This window comes from Macrosteles quadrilineatus, unplaced genomic scaffold (assembly GCF_028750875.1).
Source record: "Macrosteles quadrilineatus isolate MER2022 unplaced genomic scaffold, UCM_ALF_1.0 Scaffold_1__1_contigs__length_201487025, whole genome shotgun sequence".
In the NCBI taxonomy this organism is placed as follows: Eukaryota; Metazoa; Arthropoda; class Insecta; order Hemiptera; family Cicadellidae; genus Macrosteles; species Macrosteles quadrilineatus.
The window spans coordinates 55,797,473-55,814,238 of record NW_026542594.1 but is presented as its reverse complement, the minus strand read 5'-3'; the positions used below and the strand labels follow the sequence as shown (position 1 = coordinate 55,814,238).

Genomic DNA, 16,766 nt, shown 5'->3' with positions numbered 1-16,766 from the left:
AGCAGCCATTCCATTTATGTGAACCAAATATAGGCCTACAATTGAGTTTGGATACTGCAAGTAGACTTTGCATTTTATATGAACTAGAGTGTTGTAATATTTGATACTCTGCCTTTCCTTCTTTACTTTATGTCTAAAGTGTTAAATCATAATGTTATTTATGTTTTTGTTAATGGACTGTTTGTACACAATCCTCTAACATGTTCAAGTATCATTCCTAAGTATATTAAAGCCTTGTTCTGTTCAGGTAACTAATTTTATTTCTATTACAATTTAATATACTTAGGTCAAGAAGAATGGATCGTCTTCTATGTCCAAATATACTAGAGTTGAATCCAGAATCAAACAATCCATCTACAGTTTGGAATCACTGGCAACACAGATTCCAAAATTTTATTAGAAGTACAAATACTAATGAGGAAGAGAAATTTTGTCTTCTTATCAATTACATATCACCTACCATATATGAATACGCAAGTCAATGCCATTCTTACAATGAAGCTTTAACTGTCCTCAAAAATGTATTTGTTAAACCTGTAAACTAGGTTTTTGCTAGACATAAACTCTTTACTCGCCGTCAAGAAACAAATGAGACTGTTGACCGGTATTTAGAATCATTAAGACTACTTAGTCGCGACTGCCAATTCAAAGCAGTTACAGCGGAAAGCAATCGTGATGACTGTATTCGTGACTCATTTATTAGAGGTCTTCTAAGTCCTGTAATACGACAACGCCTACTCGAAAATGAAAATTTGACTTTGGCGGATGCTCATGCTCAAGCTCGTGCTTTGGAGATGGCTCAACTACATTCCTTGCAGTATGACACTCCTTGCGCAACTATAAATGCTGTTTCAAATGACTTATTGACTAAGGACTCTGCTACTGATAAAACCACTAGTGTCAGTCACGACCCTGCTGTAGGAGCTGTGCGTTCCAAATGCTACTTTTGTGGTGGATTTAGACATCCTCGCATTTTAAACTGTCCAGCAAAGGACCAAACTTGTAATAGTTGTGGAAAGACAGGCCATTTTCAGAAAGTTTGCCGGTCACAATCAAAGAAAACTACTTCTGCTATTTAAAATTCTGTGTGTGAAATTTCTTGTTCTATCTCACACCAGTCCAAAGTTAAAACCATTGTCACTATTAACGGTTTCAAGGTTAAAGGTATGCTTGATTCTGGAAGTGACTTAAGCTTGATTGATGACAAAGTAGCCCGTCAACTAAATTTGAAAATTCACAAGATGAATGAAGAGGTGGGATTAGCATCCAATAATCATAAAGTAAATATCACTGGCAATTGCAACGTAACTCTTGAGATGCTTGGTCATAAATACCCTCATACCAAACTTTCTGTTATGTCTAACCTCTGTTCAGAGATAATTGTAGGAAGAGATTTACTGCAACTTCATTCATCAGTTCACTTTGAGTTTGGAGGGGATAAGGATCCTCTAGTTGTAAGTGCTCTTACTGCTGCAAACGTTGAACCTGCTAATCTATTTACCAACCTGACTTCTGATTGTAAAACTATAGCTATCAAATCCATTCACCATTCACTCAATGATTCTCAGTTCATTGAAGCAGAAGTGAATAAGCTGTTAAATGATGGAATCATTGAAAAGAGCAATTCACCATGGCGTGCCCAAGTGCTTGTTACTTCTTCACAAAATCACAAGAAAAGGATGGTCATAGATTATTCTAGAACAATAAACCGCTTCACAGAATTGGATGCCTACCCAATCCCTTCCATTAATGAAATAATCTCTAAAGTTGCTCGTTACAAAGTCTTTAGTACGATAGATTTGAGAAGTGCCTATCATCAAGTCCCTATTCCTGAAAAAGACCGACTATACACTGCTTTTGAGGCTGCTGGGGAACTGTACCAGTTTACCAGAATCCCTTTTGGTACAACTAACGGTGTTGCTGCTTTTCAAAGAACCTTGGATCACATTATAAGAAAAGAAAAATTGAAAGATACATTTGCTTACCTTGATGACATAACAATTTGTGGTCGCACTCAAACTGAACATGATGAAAATCTGAAAAATTTTATGCGAACAGCTTCTAAATACAACTTAACTATGAACCATGAGAAAAGCTCATTTTCTCTACGCAATATCACCCTACTAGGTCACTCCATCAGTGATGGTGTTATTAGACCTGATCCAAAGAGATTTCAGTCACTTTTAGAGTTTCCCCCACCCACTGATACTGCTTCTTTAAAGAGAGCCTTAGGCATGTTCTCTCACTACTCCAAGTTCATACCCTGCTTTTCCAAAAAGATTAAGCTCCTGAAACCAGGTTCTTTTCCGTTATCTGAAGAAACACTTTCATCGTTCCAGAATCTCAAACATGATATAGAGAAAGCGTCTCTGGACTGTATACATAATGAAGTTCCATTTTGCGTGGAGACAGATGCCTCAGATACTACGATAGCCGCCACTCTTAGTCAACAAAATCGACCGGTAGCATTCTTCTCCCGAACTCTGTCAGACTCAGAGAAACGCCATTCCGCTGTCGAAAAGGAGGCTTATGCCATAGTTGAGGCTGTGAGACATTTGAAACACTTCTTGTTAGACAGACACTTTCGACTCGTCACTGACCAACGATCGGTTGCATTCATGTTTGATTTAAAACATGGGAGTAAGATCAAGAATGAGAAGATTACAAGGTGGAGACTAGATCTATCGTGCTATTCATATGACATAGTGTATCGTCCGGGAAAAGACAATCATGCAGCTGATGCTCTATCTAGAGTCTGTTCTGTATCATCTACTGTAACTTCCACTGATGCAAAACTTATCTCTCTCCATAAGTTACTATGTCACCCTGGAGTTTCAAGACTTAGCCACTGGATACGTACCAAGAATCTTCCTTACTCCGTAGAAGACGTGCGTCGAATAACATCTGCATGTCGTACCTGTGCTGAAGTAAAGCCAAAATTCCATAAACACCATGGCACTCTCATCAAAGCCTCAGCCCCTTTTGAGCGGCTTAATATTGATTTTAAAGGACCACTTCCATCTCGTTCTCAAAATAAGTATATGCTAACTGTGATAGATGAGTATTCACGTTTCCCGTTTGTTTTTCCTTGTCGTGATACTTCATCATCTTTAGTTATATCATGTCTTCAACAACTGTTTGGTGTTTTCGGTGCTCCATCGTTCATTCATTCTGATAGAGGGTCTGGATTCATGTCACAAGAATTGAAAACGTGGCTCATGACCTTGGGCATTGCAACCAGCAGGACGACCCCATACAATCCTAGAGGAAATGGACAAGTTGATTGCTATAATGGTACTATTTGGAAAACTATTCAACTAGCTCTCAAAGATCTTGGTTTACCCATTACTCGATGGGAAGAAGTCTTACCGAATGCTCTTCACTCTATTCGATCATTGTTGTGTACGGCTACAAATACCACCCCTCATGAAAGAATGTTTGGTTTTTCAAGACGTTCTGCTAATGGCCTATCAACTCCATCCTGGCTTTTAACACAAGGCACCGTTCTTCTACGTAAATTCAACCGGACTTCAAAATTTGACCCTTTAGTAGAAGAAGTGACACTCTTAGAAGGAAATCCCGAATACGCCCATATCAGATATCCAGATGGAAGAGAAACTACTGTTTCAACACGCCATCTAGCTCCTTTCGGTGAGGTGAGTGAAGCTCATGAGCAAGACATTGAAAATAAAGACCTACTAAATGTGAACGAGATTGACGAAACTACTACTGATGCTCCTATTTTACAAGATTCTGGCCCTACTGTCCAACTATCCGAATCCAATAGTAGAGATAACAGTTTAAAAAATAACAACGAGCCCATTAGAAGAAGCAATAGACCTCGGAAGCTTCCTGTCTATTTGAAAGACTACTTTCATTCCTAAGGAGGGAAGAATGTTGTAATATTTGATACTCTGCCTTTCCTTCTTTACTTTATGTCTAAAGTGTTAAATCATATGTTATTTATGTTTTTTTAATTGACTGTTTGTACACAATCCTCTAACATGTTCAAGTATCATTCCTAAGTATATTAAAGCCTTGTTCTGTTCAGGTAACTAATTTTATTTCTATTACAATAATGCAGACTATGAATAGATACTGTAATTAGGAATTCCATTAATGTGAACCAAAGGTACCACTGAGTTTGGATACTGCAAGTAGACATTCCCATTGACATGAACCAGTTGTACCATTGACTTTGGATACTTCAAATAGGCACTCCATTATGTGAATCCAATGAACCATTGCTTTGGATCCTGCAAGTAGACAATTCCATAATTTTTGTGAACCAAATGTACCATTGAGTTTGGATACTGCAAGTAAACAATTCGTTTATGTGAACCCGATGTATCATTGACTTTTAATACTGCAAATAGACATTCCATTTATTTAAGTGAACCAGAAGAAACCCTACCATTGACTTTGGATACTGCAAATAGACATCTTATTTATGTGAACCAAATGGACCATTATCTTAAGACTCTGCAAGTAGATTTCTCATTTATGTGAAGCAGGCGTACCATTGATTTAGGATACTGCAAGTAGACAATTCATTTACGTGAAGCAGACCTATAATTGACTTTGAATACTGCAAATAGACATTATAAATGTAATGTGACATTACATTTATGTGAACCAAATATACCATTGATACCTGATTACCTGATTACCTTCTTCTTAGCCTGAGACCAGTAACACACTGGGTAAGCTGCGTCAAAAATAATTTATATATATACATATTTACAAATGCTATTTACTATTTACAGAACTTCCAAGATGGAGTTATAACGTGTCACACAGATGGCATGGACAATGGTCTACTGTTATCAAAGTTTGCTTCGAAAAACTCTTTCAAGCTGTAGTAGGGCTGATCTCTAATGAGGCTCTTAAGATTTGAGGCAAACCTGTTACCCTCAAGCTGCTTGATTCCGTCAGGGAGATTATTGTAGAGCTTTAAGGCGGTGACACACTATCGATCTTTTCCCCGATCAAGACCCCGAACCGAGCAGGGAGAAGGGAGAAGGGAGATAAATATCAGCAAAATTTTACTCCGAACATTTCCCCGAACATGACCAAGACCAGATGAATTCTACCGAGCGCGGCAAAAGGAAGTTTGGAGAGAGATAGAGAGTGTGTGCGAGTGAGAGCGCAGAGGCAGTAATACTAAAACAGTAATAAAACATGAAATAACATGTTACAGAATAATAATTTTGATTGCCTTTAATAATATTTATGTTTATATTAATTTTGAAAGAATTAAAGTATAACATCAATTACTAAATTCAAGTTAAACATCATTGGTTTTACCCTTCAGACCAGACTTTTTACCCTTCAACTGGTTCAAAATTACCCCGAAACTACCTGACTGGTCCCAATCTAAAAAATGCACACCAGACCAAAGCCAAAAAGTTTCTATAACATAAAAATTATTGTTAAAAGTCGCATTTTGAAAACTTGTCGCAAAAATAAAATATTCTAGAAAGGATGCTTAGTTATATCTATTGATTTCTATTGGTTTTATTCATTGAAATAACGTTAAAGAATGATCATTTTAATTGCCTTTAATAATATTAATGTTTATATTATGTTTGAAAGAATTTAAGTCAACATCAATAATTGTTCAATAATTGTGTTAAGTAATTATTACTTAATTCAACCTTAATATTATTGATATAATTGATTTAACGGTTTCTACACTTTCAACTTTGACCAAACAAACCACAAACATTACATCTTAAATGGTTATAATATCTAACGGCAACATATTACCCAACATTTATTTATTTTACCAATTAAAAAGTTTAATTGCCATATTAAATCAGAACTATCAATGCTAGCGCAGGCGGCCGCTCGGTGCGGCGCTCGCGACGATGTACGGGGCAAAAATGTACCGTGACACACTATCGTACATCGGACCGTACATCGGACCGATCTTTTCTTTGATCTTTCGCCAAAAAACCGCCTCCAGAGCGCTCGTCTCCCTGCTCGGCCTGATGTCTTGTTCGGCGTCTTGATCGGTGTACGGACCCGTGACACACTATCGAACATCCTCCCTTCGACCTCCCTTCTCCCTTCTCCCTGCTCGGTTCGGGGTCTTGTTCGGGGAAAAGATCGATAGTGTGTCACCGTCTTTAGGGCCATAACTGGGAAAGCATCCGGTTTAAATACAGATATTGGATACTAAGAGTATTTAATCTCATTTAAGAGGAATAGAATGAAGCATTGACTTTAGAAAAGTATTGGATTAATATGCTAGCTCCGCTCAATATTGCAAGCAGACAACTGCATTGTACACCTAGTATTAAAATAACTACATACAAAAAGTGTGACTTGTTGAAATTTGTGCTTGTTTGTTTGCATTAAAACCGGGGCCCTGGTCATGTTAGAGGGATCAGATAGAGATCTAGATGATGAAAGTTGGGCTTTAGAACAGTAAGTTGTAGCATCACACATTTTCATTTATTTCATCACTAGTTTTTGCATTTTCTTGCAAGAATTCACTTCTTGTCAAAAGAGTCAAGTCGGCTGGTATTTTCCCCTCCCAATTAGCCTGTGAAAAAGAAAAATACTTTACTTGGTTGGTTCTTTATTAAATAAATAAATAAAATCACTAGAATTAAACGTGTTTGTTGAAAACTTTTTAAGTGCCTTTGACTTAATTAAAACAGAGAAGCTAATATTTGCCTAATCACTCGCCTATGTAGTCTTTTACATTGCTAGCAAACCAAAGAAGCCGAACTTAGACAGGGCTGAACTTACCTATGGGGGGACGGGGCAAGCGCCTGGAGCCCCCCTAGCATAGTAGTATTTCTTATCAACTTCAAAAATTAATTAGACACTTACCGAGTGGCCTCTCTCGTTTTTCGTCGTTAAAAATTGCGATTGCGGGAAACTTACAAATACCGAACGTTGCCGCGATTGTAAGAAATTATCACGGCCGTTGCCGGGATCATGGGAAATTATCACAAATTTCAACGAGATCGCAAGAAATAGTAACAGGAGTTTAAAAAATCGTTGGAGACGATTGCGGGTGTCATTGCCGCGGTTGTGAAAATAGTCTAAGGGGGTCACATGATTGCTGGGAAGATAATCGGATGTTGCGGCGATCAGAAGACTTTAGCATAATTGTTGCCGTGATAGCATGAAAGTATAGCTGATTTGGCTACGAGTGTAAGTAATGATCACATAATTGCTGAGATCGCTGGGAATCATTACGGATATTGCCGTGATCTCGGGAAATCATCACGGATGTTGCCGTGTTTGGGGGAAATCAATATGGATGTTGCCACGAATGTGGGATATCACCTCAAGTTTGCTGCGATTTGAAAGTTATGATGAATACATGTGGTTGTCACGGAATTTGTCGCTGAGTTTTTATGTACTAGTAGAAAAAGAAATAAATTAGTCTTATTTTGAGCGGCAAATTTTGTTGTAGAACATTGTTTTTTACTTGGAATCACCCTTGAGTTTTATTTTAGTTTGACGCTGGAAACCCTGAAAATATATTTCAATTGACAGGTAAACGCATCACAGGGGCAAGTGACGTTAATAGGGAAGAAAAATTTATACAAACATTAATCTATAAAAAATAATCTTGTTTTAACTCTTGTCTTATAAACTTATAACAAAGATTACATATGCTACGCAAAATAGATATTGCACCTTATGGCAATTTTGTGCCAAGTCGTTTTTGGATGGAGCCACCTTCACGTAGTTGGGAAAATATACAGAGTTGCTGTGTCAAGTCTCGATCTGCATTACCATTCAAGTTCGGGTGAGTTCAGTAATGTTCGCGTGGTTGAGATTAACTTGCCTGTACGGAACGCGCTCGCCGACCCGTCGTCATCGTATCTTTGAAAGCGCACAGCTGTCATTAATGTACCCTAACTTTATCTTTTTACAAAAATGGCAGTTATTTAATTTGAAATTAAAGTGGCCACGTAACAAAGAGCTAAAGGATACTAAAGGTTTACTGATATAAACATGAATTAATAAAAATCTTCAAAAATTGCAGTCACAGTGATATAATAAGCTTACAATGTTATTGTTACAATGTTACTAGTTTTTCTGCATTGAATTTTAACGTACATTTAAAGAACCCTTAACTTTCACTACTCACAACATTGTACAAGTTCTATCACATTAGAGAAAGATTATTCAAAGAAATATAAATTGTAGTGTGAAGATGTCCCATTTAAATCAATGCTAATGTAACGTAGCCACCATGGTGTCGCCACCGGTGTCACCACCATGGTGGCCCAGTGTGAAGGGGGCCTTATACTATATGATATTCTATTTTTATTTTGACTATATTTTTATAATATTTTGCAAAGGATATTGCAGTTTATGAATGTACTACCCAGGCTCATTTTTGATCCTCTCAGCGCCCTAGGCAAAACTAACAGTAGCGGCCCTAAGAATATAGAATAGAACTGCAAATACAACCACCAAATCTTTTTTTTATTTTCCAATTTTTTGGCGCCCCCAAAAAGCCAATTGACATGTGCATATTCGGTCAATCGTCCCTGGTACTACCAGTATTGTAAAAGGTAGCCTAGCTGCTTATATGGTAGGTACAACTACCTGCTTGTGAGGTATATTACATTTTAATAAATACTGTTACAAAAAATCGTAAAATTTTACATTGTAAATTTTGTATACGTATGCCTAAAATATATAAAATTACTGTACTTCCTACAAAATGCAGGGTACTGATAATCTACCAGGTTTAAATACCTTTATAAAGTTAAATTAAAATCAGTTTGCATCTAAGATGCATTATATTGTGTATATAATCAGGTATGTTCATACTGGGGGCCACATTGGCAAATTGGCTAGGGGCCCCTGAAGTCTTAAGTCTGGGCCTGAACTTAGAACCCTCATTGTGGATATTTGAAGCCATGCACTGTGGATGCAAACCTCCCTGGTGTGGATTAACGTCCGCACTAGTGAGTACTACGACTATCCACTTAAAGCATATCGAATTTGGTTTTTTGTAAAGCCCTTTTAACGTGCTACAACCTTTTCTTTAAGTTATCTCTGATATAAAGTATCAATAAAACGTCATCAACAAAAATAACACAAAAACGTTTAAAAATATAGGTTTTTGCAAAATTACAAAAAATGTACTAAACATACAACAAAGTGTAAATGTAAGACAGATAGCATGTAAACCTATCTTTCAAACAAAAAAAAGTTCATTCCGATCCGATACATGGTATGTAAATTATAGTTATTTTTAATATAGCCCTTTCCGCAAATTTGATGTTGTCATAACCGGAAACTGCAGTGGGTGCAGACGTGACACCCGAGTTGAAAACGCTTCTTTAGACACATACATCAACATTGAATGGTAAAACTGTCTATATAAGACTTGCGCACTGCCCTATGCCGGACTAATGGGCGTTTTTGCGCCAAAATAGGTGTTTTTATGAGATATATATTATATATATCTCATAAAACACCTATTTTTAGGCACCTGACTTCGGAGGAGCCAATGGAGGACAGTGTGGTGTTGCCAAATCTAATAATACAGTAGACTCCCCCTTTGCCCTCTTATCCGGACACCTGTTAACCGGACATTGGTTTAACCGTACTATACTCGGCGAAATTACATCTCTTTAAAAGGACAATTTTTATCAGCACATCCGTTTAATCGGACTAGATCAGATCTCGTGGCAAAGATTTGATACCAGTGATCACGTTTCTAAATACAATTCTCTCCTAAATTTAAGTAAAATAAACTAGTCTACCTGTTGCTCGAATTCGAGCAATTGCGAAGCATTACAGGCGACTCAAAGATTATGGAAATACTCACAATCTACACAACAGTTAGATATAATCAAAATCTTTTGTAAATATCTTATCTTTTTTCAAAAAGCTGATCTTGTTTATCTAGTGTTTTCTACAAATTTTTCCCTCTCATAGCCGCTTTAGGTTGTCTATGATAACGATTATAAATGAAAAAAAAACATTATTTCTATTTCTTCTACTTGGTTGTGTTCTATGACTTTTTCTATGTTTCCATTGTTTGCAAATCTGTTATTTCAATGGTTGCTCATGAAATGTAGAACAGTGTTAATTCAGTGTTATTTTTAGCCTATATCAAATTGTCCAGGATTTCTCGCTCTTTTCCATTCTAATAATTACACCAACCCAAGTTTTGTCTACAGATGCAATATGCCAACGAATATCACCTACGTACAATCTCCAAGAAGTGGTAAAAAGGCAGAAACCAACCCATACAATAGATATAAGTTAACTCCAAAAGAAATAATTTTAGGAGTTACTGTGATATTAGGATTTTCCACTGATTTGGTAACAGAACATTATATTGCAAAACATGACACGATGCAGAAGAAAATCCATTTTAAAATCAGAAAAACCCATTGCAAATACTGTACTTCATTTTGACAAATTCAATAAATCACAATTTAAATATTAACAGCTGTTTCATTAAAAAGTAGTGTAGAATTATGCATATGGTCGTAATGTAAACAAATCTGAAGAGGCAACTTTAAAGGCTTCTGGGGCGGAGCCCCAAGGGAATTTACCTCGTTCCTCTTTTGATGGCTCATCTACAGACCAAGACCTTTCTTTAGAGACCCCTACCAAGTTTTTACGCCCAGCCGTTCTCTCAAATTAGCTGTGACAAAAACCCCGTTTTCCTCCATAAGAATAATATGGGATGGGAATTCAAAGGCCACTGGGGCAGAGCCCCAAGGGAATTCACCAAATTCTCTTTTGATGGCTCATCTACAGACCAAGACCTTTCTTTAGACACCTCTACCGAGTTTCTATGCCCAGCCGTTCTCTCAAAATAGCTGTGACAAAGAAAAACAGTTTCAAATTAATATATAGATACTGTATACAGTATCCATTTAAACGGTCCATTTTAACAATAACCGGAAAACTCGTTATCCGGACTGGCCTCGGTCCCGAAGAGTCCGGATGAGAGGGAGTCTACTGTACCAGCTAATATGAAAATCCTATATACTAAAAAACTTTTGCAAAACTTATGACAGCTATTATAGTCCGGTAATTAAAGATAAATATATAGTGGAGGTTCAACAAAATTGTTTCAAAAGGTTTTTCAACGGATTTCATTACTTTTATACCTCCACACAACACAAAAAAAGTCTAACAAAATCTGATTTGGGGAAGTACCTAATATTAGGGTATTTAAATAAAAATAATAATTGCTCAAAAAAAAAGTTAAAAACATTATTGCTAGATATAGTGTGTAGTATATCGTTTTTAATGATTACAAGGGTGGGGAAACTAAATCTGCAACTAAAAATATGATTTGACCTCATTTGACCCCACAAAATGGCCAACAAACTAGATTCATGGAGAAAAAACTAAAATAAAACTTACCTTTGGATATAGGGTATAGTATATCGAATCCAATGTTTACAAGGGTGGCAAAACCGAAAATGCAACTTAAAATATGATTGTATCTAATTTGAGGTCATAAGATGGAAGTCACTAAAATACGCTCTATGAAGGGAAAAGTAAAAAAAAAACTTACCTTTAGAAATAGGTTGTGGTTATTCGATTTTAACTTTTACAAAGGCCAGTAAACTAAATATGCAACTTGACAGTGGTGTAAGATGGGATACTGGGGCACATGGATTATTTTTACATAGGATATAATAATGGTATTTTAAAATAGTAATAAATTGAATTCAATGAACACACGTTTTAATATAAATTAAACCGAAAACAATTTGTTCATTTAATGCACATTTGTTTGAATATTGTTTAAATGGACTGAGGTGTTGTCCGATAGACCCACATATCTGTCATTTGTAACATTTTTAACAAATTTCCCATACAGGGAATAAGACATAAGTCTCATGGTAAGACCTGGACCCGGGACCGATTTACTTTTTCCTTTTGATGTTCCCAGAATAAAAAAAAATCCGTTAAAATTCAAAAAATATATATATGTGTGTGTGTGTGTGTGTGTGTGTGTCCGTTAACACGATAACTCGAGCAAAAATGATCCGATTTGGATGAACTTTGGTACAAACGTAACCTAACCTACATTCATTGGAACGAGTTCACGAACCAGCATGATTGGACCATGGGAACGGAGTTTTATGGGCGGATTTATGGGGTAAAAATAGGGTTTTTTCATTTGTCACCCTCTAAATATAACATTTCCCAATTTCTCTCTAGACCCTTTTAAGACACAAATAGTTATTAGACACAAATAATTTAGTTTATTGAAGTGTTTTTGTATGATTTTTGGTTACGGAGAAAATTTAAAACAATCGTAGGAATTCAAAATTCTCATGTTATTCTTATGAAGAATAAATAAACTGTTGTAGTTTGCTTCTTTATGAATATATTTTGATCAAACTTGGTAAGTTTATTTATTTTATACCAAGCTATCAATGTTTTACTAAAAGACACACTTTATTATCCTCCCTGTAGCAGCAAACCTAGGCACTCGTTAAGCCTAATGATATTGAAATAGATTTAATTGAAAATCAAATCAGGTAAATAGAATTTTACTTAGTCTGCAGGTTTTCTGTGGCGGAGGTATTAGAAATTGTATTACTCTGTCACTTCAAACGTTTCACTTGAATAATGGGTTTGCCCATTTGGCCTTTACAAAAGTTAAAATCGCCTTATTACAACATATTTCTAAAGGTAAGTTTTTTAACTTTTCCCTCCATGGAGCGTATTTTGGTGACTTCCATCTTATGACCTTACATTTTATATAATCATATTTTAAGTTGCATTTTTTGTTTTGCCACCCTTGTAAACATTGAATTCGATATACTACACCCTATATCTAAAAGTAAGTTTTATTAGCGAATTTCCCTATAGGGAAGTAGCTATTACCGTAGGTCTCATGGTAAGACCTAAGCCCGGGACCGATTTACTTTTTCATTTTGATGTCCCCAGAGGACAGAAACACCATTTGTTCAAATTTTTATATATCTATATATATATATATATATATATATATATCTATATATATAAAAGGCAAAGCCCTCACTGACTCACTGACCTTCAACTAGGACGAGGGAGCGCAGCGAACGAGCTCCAACCAGGACGTGATTGAGCCATGCGAACGAGTTCACATATGAAGTTAAACGGGGCAAAGCCCGCGGGTACAGCTAGTATATATCCGCACGATAACTTGAGTAATTTTTGTCTGATTTTGATAAAATTTGGTTTGAAGGTGTAAGGCGGGATAAACTTGAATGAGTTTGCGAAACAGCATGATCGGACTATGGGAACGGGGGTTTATGGGGGGTTTTATGGGGTAAAAATAGGTTTTTCCCATTTTTGACCCTAAAAACACAAACTTTCACAATTTATTTTTAAACCATTTTGTAGAGCTTAAAAAAACAAATAATTTAGTATATTGAAGCGTTATTATGCGCCTAATTGTTACGGAGAAAATTTTAAAAAATTGTAATTTTAAAATTCCCATGTTAGTCTTATGGAGAATAAGTCAACTGTTGTAGTTTGCTTGTTTATGAACATATTTTGATAAAATTTGGAAAATACATTAATTTCTTACTAAATCACAGTACCTTTTAATTTACATAAAAAAAACTTGTTTACCCTCCCTGTTGCAGCAAACCTAAGTACTCATTAAACTAATTCTGTTTAAATAGGGAATACATGTGATATTTTTAAAGAGACATTTTAGTTTAAATCCAATCAGGCAAATGGAAATTCGCTAAGTCTGCAGGTTTGCTGCGGCGGGGGTATTTTAGTTTTTTTTTTCTCCATGAATCTATTTTGGCGGCCATTTTGTGGGGTCAAATGAGGTCAAATCACAATTTAAGTTTCAGATTTAGTTTTCCCACCCTTGTTAACAATAAAAACGATATACTACTCACTATATGTAGCAATAATTTTTTTAACTATTTTTTTTTTAGCAATTATTATTTTTATTTAAATACTCTAATATTAGGTACTTCCCCAAGTCAGATTTTGATAGACTTTTTTTTGTGTTGTGTGGAGGTATAAAAGTAATGAAATCCATTGAAAAACCTTTTGAAACAATTTTGTTGAACCTCCACTACTCAATGACTGGACTACTAGCCTGACCATACTACTGGACCTGAATTACACACGGTTGGTACCAAATTAAAGATATTTTCCTGTATATGTGCAGAATCTCTTTATAAACTAAATAGGCTCAAAATTGAGCACGAAAAATGAATTTTAAATTTAAAAAAATTTACATGGGCCTTAAACATATTCTTATTCTTATTCTTATTCTTATGAGTTGCCATGTTAGATGATGAAATAACAACAAAATATAAACAGAAAATCAAAACAAATTAAAGAAATCCCAATCACATGTTTTATTTACAGCGTGGGTTGAAAATAGAGAAGTTTGCACAATGCATACTTTTGGTTGAGTTTTTGACCACAGGGCGAGCTCTTGTATTGCTTAGTACATTTTAATTAGTGTTGAAAATTAGTGAACGGGTGATGTTGCAACGTTGCGCTAGTCCAGTCTAGGTATTAGCTGCCGCCAACTGCAGACTCTCATGGTCCCTAGTATAGTTAGTATTTCAGAATACAAAACTTTGTTTTTAAACTAAATAAAGTTTACCTTTTCTCCCTGACTAATTGTTCAGATATTGGATTGATATTATATGATACTTAAGATAGACCTTCTTGCTCTAAGACCAATCTCTACCTCCACAGAGACTTTCTGATTCCCAAACTGGCCATTTGGCACCCCTAAGCCCCAGCCAGCTCTAACAGGCTTTTTGGAATAGGAAAAAAGGTGCGTACAACTTAATTTATACATTCTAGCCACCATTTTTGTTCTACTGGTATGTAGGTTTAGTATAATTAGTTTTTTTAAGAATTTGAATTCAATATATTGTTATTTGGGACATTGGTACACATCAATGTAAAAAATACCTTAGTGTAAAAATAGTATAGGAAATTGGTAAGATTAATGTATAGGTAATAAACTTTAAATCAACAAAATGTACTTTGACATGGATACAACCAGGGATCGAAGACATCATATGTGAAACCATAACAGAAGCTGTGTACAGAGAAATACATTATCTTCATCACCAGGGATTTCAAAATGTACCTTTCTATGGATACAACCAGAATTGACCTCGTCATTCAACCGTAGACATCGTATGTGACCCCATAACAGAAGCTGTGTACAGAGAAATACATTATCTTCATCACCAGGGATTTCAAACTTTTGGTTGGCTGTGCATACAAAAGTGCATATTGGTCTTTAAAAGTGTCAATTTAAAAATACAAAACCACTTTAATAGTTTGTAAATGAACTCATAATAGTATAATAATACAAAGAGAAAAATAAGTGGGAAATGTGAATAAGAGTATAAAATCATTGACACTTTCTAAATATATTTCATTATTACTAGTGTGTTATTTTTAACTTCATCATATTGACATCAATGGGAAAAAGGACACTTTCATCAACCCCTGAAACAAGATACTATGTTGGATTTCCCTTGCAAAATAAATTTCCCAAGCCTTAAATGACAAGTTATTATGTCTAGATGACATACGGTAATACTTTTTAAATAGACACTAGATAAGATTAATATACCTGTTGTGTTGAGTTGTTTATTTGTTCAGATAAAATGGGGGTTGAAGATGTTTGTCCAAGTAATAGCACACAAAATAATACAACAATATTATAATACTCTATGCTCTGTGATAAAATAATACACTTGCAAGTTTCTCTTAATAAGCCATTCAATGAGTTCACTTCTGTTAAAGAATAAACATTGTACTTAGTCATTTAAATCTTTAATTTTTATTTTTTAATGTAACTTGTAACCTAAAATGGTTTGTTTACCACATACATTTACATATACTACCTTTACTCTGATGATTCTTTTATGTTATAATTCTAGTTTGAAACTTAGACTCCTTATCAGCAAGAGATAGATGTTGTTATGTGATATGTGAGATGAAGTTATTTGTGTGTGTGTTTGCGTTGTTAAGTGTGTGCGTCTCATTGGACTATCGGTACAGCTTAGAGGCAGATCTCTCATCAAAGTACGATGATGAGATATTTGACAAAAACACCAACGAGGACACAATGGAGTTCATGGATCAAATTAAGGTGTAGCATATCAAACTTAATACTTCCTCTTCACAAATCACAAACCAGTCATCCCATCTATATATGGACATGCTGTAGCCAAATTTGTATTCATAAGAAACATATTTGAATGAGCAACACACAGAGCGTATTGCTCCGTGATCTCGGTAGATAACCCGCGCGATCGTGGGAGATGAAGATTACAACCCCACGAACACGGAAAACGCTTCGTTGTTATCGAGGACAATATCGTTCTTTTTTGCCGCAATCGCAAAGGTTGTTTGGACCAATTGTACAAAATATAATGAATAATATAAAGCAAATATATATATATATATATTTTTTTTTAAGGGAGAGGAGGGATAATGCTTTTACGCACACAGGTAGCCAGCCTGTAGTATGAGACCCCTGAATCTATCACAGACTACTCACTAAAAAACCCCCTCTACTCTGTTGGACACAGACCTGGAATTGTTTTTCACATTACTTCAAGTCAGGCCAACATGTGACCTAAGCCCTCAGGGCTCTCACCGTTTTTGGCATTTAGATACTTCATGACCTACACCGCATCCCGGTCAAGGTCGAGCTTCTTGGCACGGAGAATACCCTGGATGTAATGTAACACACAGGTCCAATTGTCCTCACCCTCCGTCATCATCGGTATGACCGTGTCCACTGA

At 35.7% G+C, this 16,766-nt stretch overlaps 1 long non-coding RNA gene across 2 annotated transcripts; it reads right to left on the bottom strand.

Annotated features, from left to right (window-relative positions):
• Nucleotides 1–6,454: 6,454 nt before the first annotated feature.
• Nucleotides 6,455–15,894, bottom strand: LOC128983692 (uncharacterized). 2 transcript variants are annotated; one of them, XR_008489892.1, is made up of 3 exons: nt 15,587–15,894; nt 15,092–15,163; nt 6,455–6,550 (listed from the first exon to the last, which is right to left on the bottom strand). It is a non-coding gene; the product is annotated as an uncharacterized LOC128983692 (long non-coding RNA). The 2 variants fall into 2 exon arrangements; XR_008489891.1 differs by lacking the exon at nt 6,455–6,550 and having other exon boundaries at nt 14,960–15,163.
• Nucleotides 15,895–16,766: the final 872 nt, after the last annotated feature.